A 5272-nucleotide genomic window follows, 5' to 3' on the forward strand; every position below is an offset into this window, starting at 1 on the left:
GATGAGGCTATGTTACACCCAACAGTCCGTCTCTACACTGAGTGATAAGTCATGTTCGTTAAGATGTTTTCCAGCAGGAAGTAATTTTTGAGGTCAGATAAGCCCTATCTGAATCTGGCCAAGGGCAGGTCTTCTCATTGCTTGGTCTTGTTTGTGCAGTTCCCCCATGGAGGAGGCCACTCTGTGTTCCTCTGAGAATGTGCAAAGCTTTTCCATTCCATTTATAACTCCATACCTCCTTCTTCTCACCTGTGCACTGGAAGGTGAGAATTCATGTTGAGGGGCCCTCCAGTTCCTTTTTAAACCTTGATATTCCACGTATGGGACACAGATGTCTCTTTCGAGAAGGGCACTTTATACATTATTTCAAGAGGAAAACACACCCTTTATATATCTCCCATGCAGAAGCAGCATGGAGAGCAGCAGTGTAAGCTTTTCTCATTCCATCCCTTGCCAACATGCTTTTAATCTGAATGGTAGGGACCATGTCTGGTTGCTGAGAGAAGAGTCTGTACCCATGACCATCTGAGTCTTTAGCAACTCTGTTGGGATTGCCATCGACTATTAACTGCGATGGTGATTTTAGGATGTGGGCAGTGTTTGGGCACCTGCCTTCTGGGAACTTGACTGCTTAATGTGCAATGAGGTTTTTGGATCTCAGTTTGGTAAATACTTTAGGTCATGGTACACCTGAGTCAGCCAGGGAGCCAGATTCTACTCTCATCTACCCTGGTGTAACTCCACTGAGCTACTCTGAATTCACTGTGGTGTGAATTTGACCCCCAAACCACCTCCTGGTTCTGCCAGCAGGTTGGTATGGAGCAGGCAGTGGAGAGGGTGAATTATTAATATTTTTCACTTCCCTAGCACCATTGTCGGTGGATCTCAAAGGGCTTTGCAGGCAGTGAGTGCAGCACCTGTGTTGCAGAGGAAGTATCATCCCAACATTGCAGAGGAGGAAAGTGAGCCTGTCCTGCATCTGTTTTGAGAGCCCATAGGAGGCACTATATGAGTTCCAGGCATTATAACAACCAAACTAGCCCCCAGGTTGCTCTCAATGATCCGTTCCATGGAATCGAAAAGAGCCAGGGCCAGGACCAATGGGACAGATATTTCCACAGGAGCCTAGCATGGAGAAATCAAACTCACACCATTCAGTGTTCATACTTCGTATTTTCAGTTTAACAGAGTTGTTACAGCTTTCAGCATTGTACAGCACATGGAGTGACAGTAGGGTCGCAAACGTTCTATTTAAAAAATACAGGACCAGTTTCTTGGCAGTGCCCCTCTGTCAGTGCTATTCAAATTTGACCTGGCTGCCCCTCCGTGCATGTCAGAGGGGAGGCCAGGCCAAATTCTGGACTGCTCCGGCAACACTCTACATTGAAACAGATGATAAAAGGCACTCAGTACTGATTTAGTTTGGGACAGGAAATTTTTTATTTAAATAAGGGACATCCCTAAAGATACGGGACAGTTGGTAACCCTACAAAACTGGGCCCGTCTGCAGCCAGTACAGCAGAGAGCTTCCGTGGATATTTGTCACAGCCCCACTAAAGCTCTCTCTGCCGGACACTCACCAGGCTACTGTGCATGGGTCCATCACTCTAGAGCCATGTGCTTAAACTTTCCAAGGTTGAGTAGGCTCCAGCACTGTCTCTTTCCTTGACCTCTCTGGCACACTTCATGGAAATGGGAGCTCACGGTCCAGCTTCTCTAGGCCTCCAGGACCCCATGGCAATTCCATAAGTTTAAGCTCCCCCTTTCCAAGAGTTCCAACTTTGTTGGTTCTCTGGGTTACAGGTTACCTCCATTCTTGAGCATTCTTTGGGCTTAAGTTGGAGCCTGCTATGAGTCCAGGATCCCCTCACCTGCATGTGGTTTCTCCTCTGAATCACAATGTCACTCTCCTCTTCAGCCAGCTTCCTTCTTCCTCAGCTGGTCCCAGAGTTCAACAGAACCCCCCCCCCAAGTTATGAAAGCATGCCCCTCTGCTATTCTCTGCTGCCCAAGCTTCCTTTGTGTCCCTCCTGAATCTCTAACCTGCTGAGTTTTTAAGACCCTGCACTAACACTGGATCTCTTTAAAAAGCAATAGAGGGTCCTGTGGCACCTTTGAGACTAACAGAAGTATTGGGAGCATAAGCTTTCGTGGGTAAGAACCTCACTTCTTCAGATGCAAGTCTGAATCTCTGGATCTCTTTGTTCTGCTTCTGGGAAAATTCCATTCCTTCAAGCCTCCAGTGCCCCAGTCAGAGAAATTGGAGAAAGCAAACTTGATCTATAATGCAGTTACTCCTATGTTCTCCCCGAGTAAGATCTGTTCTGGTGCTGCTAGTCTATAATGATCAACCTGTCTATGGACATGCTGGTGCCCCTCTCTTCTTAGCACAAGGAGCATGAGGCAGAACACAGTCAAAGGCAGTCATAAGACATAAGGATACAGACTGTTCATAAACTCAAACTGGAAACCATCATTTGTACCTAGCCAGATTTCCCAAAGCGACTCAAGTGCGTGCAGGTGGGGAGGGCGTTCAGACCCAACTGGAAGAGCAGCTCAGAAACAAAGTGGTGGATTGCTTTTTCCTCATGGATATCAGAGAACCACTGACGCAGACCCACTGTATTATTAGGTGTAAAACTGCTGAGGGGGGGGAGAGCCCAGCTGATATCCCAGGGTCTGCAACTGGAAGGGGAGCTTAGGTAAGGAGCTACATCATTCTGCATCCTCTCTCCATGCTATTGTGTATGAAGTCTGGGGTACGCAGTGTAGAGAGGGGGTGGTCTATTTAGGGACGAAGGCTTAGATACAATGTGGGGAATGGGCACCCGTTTCTGCTCAGAGCCTCGGCAGGGACGACATCATCAAGTTCAAATACAGAGATGCTTCTGGAGGAGGAGATTTGTATTAGCTCCTCACCCCCTCAGACAGGTCTCCAGTGCTTGCTTCAGCTGCCCCGTTGCCCTGAAATGAAAGGAGAACAGCTTTCTTAGAAAGAATCTTATCTGCAGTGAGGTGTATGTAGCCTGTCTCAACAAGGGGGGGAAAGGGTTAATAAACGTGCAGATGATACCTAATCACTTAAAATTATCGAAGACGGATAAATCCAAAGCTGACGGCAAAGAGTAGCAAAGGGATCTCACAAAACTGGGGGACTGGGCAACTAAATGGCAGATGATTCATAGATTCTAGGACTGGACAGGACCTCAAGAGGTCATCGAGTCCAGTCCCCTGCCCGCATGGCAGGACCAACTACTGTCTAGACCATCCCTGATAGACATTTATCTAACCTCCTCTTAAATATCTCCAGAGATGGAGATTCCACAACCTCCCTAGGCAACTTATTCCAGTGTTTAACCACCCTGACAGTTAGGAACTTTTTCCTAATGTCCAACCTAAACCTCCGTTGCTGCAGTTTAAGCCCATTGCTTCTTGTTCTATCCTTAGAGGCTAAGGTGAACAAGTTTTCTCCCTCCTCCTTGGAGTCATTGTGGATAGTTCTCTGAAAACATCTGCTCAATGTGCAGCGGCAGTTAAAGCCAACAGAATGTTAGAAATCTTTAGGAAACGGATAGATAATAAAACAGAAAATATCATACTGCTACTACATAAATCCATTGTACAACCACATTTTGAATACTGCCAGCAGTTCCGATTGCTCCATCTCAAAAATGATATATTAGAATTGGAAAAATTGGACGGGCACCAAAAATGTTTGGGGGTATGGAACAACTTCCATATAAGGAGAGATAAAGTGACTGGGACTGTTCAGTTTACAAAAGAGATGACAGGGGGGTTATGATAGAGGTCTATAAAATCATGAATAGGGAAGTGTTATTTACCCCCTCACATAACCAGGGGTTCCCTGAGGAAATTAATAGCCAGCAGGTTTGAAACAAACATAGGAAAGTATTTCTTCATATAATGCACAGTCAATCTGTGGAACTCCTTGCCACAGGATATTGTGAAGGCCAAAAGAGGAACAGTGTTCAAAAAAGATTTAGATACCTTCATGGAGGATAGGTCCATCAATGGCTGTTTGCCAAGGTGGTTGGGGTGCAACCTCATGCTCTGGAGGTCCCTAAACCTCTGACTGCCGGAAGCTGGGACTGGATGACAGGGGATCGATCACTCCATAATTGCCCTGTTCTCTACAGTCCCTTGGAAGCATCTTGCACTGGCCACTGTTGGAAGACAGGATACTGGGCTACATGGACCGTTGGTCTGACCCAGTATGGCCATTCTTATGTACTTAACTTCCTTGAAAGAGGAAAAGAACCTGCCACACCCAAAGGGATTGCACAAGCTGTCGTGTCCAGGGGAGGTCAGGTGGGCCTGAAGGAAGTGCAGGGTCTTTAAAACCAAGTTTTTTGGGCTATAGGAGAGTCTTCTTGCTTCTAGAGAGAAACAGAGTCTGCCTAGATTCCAGACTCAGTCCTGGAGGCAGGGTCCTCTAAGTACTGAACATCATGAACATGAAATGCTGCGAGGTTGGGCTACCTTAGGGCTCTCTGGGGGTGATGTGCCTTGGGATTTGGAATAGAGCTGGTTGACAAATATGGAAAATGTCTTTTTTCCTTTTCTCACTAGAAAGACAAAACTTGGTTGAAAAATGGTAAATTTTTGACCAGCCCTACCGCTAGTGGGAAAATTATATCTTTTTATTTCAAGGTCCGCCCAGTTCTAGTTTGAGCCCCTTAATCGGATCTATTCTGGTGACTGCACATCGAAGAGGACAAGTAGTTTTCCAGGGTCTCAGAGAGAGAGAATAAATTTCCAAGGGTAAAATTTCTAAGTTCTAGTCTCAAAACTGACGTGGGTCCTTAGGAGCGTACATCTTATCAAAAGTCAATGGGACTTGTGTGCCTAAGTACATAAGTCAGTTTTTGAAAATGGGACTTAGAAACCTAAGTCACTTACGGACGTTTGAAAACTTTACCCTAAGTTACCAACAATCTCCTTCAGCTTTCTGATGAGATATTGTTTCCTTCTCTTTTAAGCGCTATTGATCCCTTGAGTTTGGTCTAGAGTCCACTTTTCCTAGTGAGCCCTGGCTTAGGAAGTTGGCCAAATATTCCGATCGCCTGGATTTCATGTCATGAGCAGGACATTCCTTCCAGAACCCAAGTCAGTTGTCATGGGCTATATCTACATTGGCAGAAATGGGACTTGTAATTCACCACTGATGGAGCTGCTCTGGTGCTAGCCAGAACAGATGCTGTAATGGGGCCTTTCCCCATTGCGTTGTCTAACCCTGCTTTCAGCAGGACTA

Source organism: Terrapene carolina, unplaced genomic scaffold (genome assembly GCF_002925995.2).
Source record: "Terrapene carolina triunguis isolate 2854851 unplaced genomic scaffold, T_m_triunguis-2.0 Scaffold34594, whole genome shotgun sequence".
Taxonomy (NCBI): Eukaryota; Metazoa; Chordata; order Testudines; family Emydidae; genus Terrapene; species Terrapene triunguis.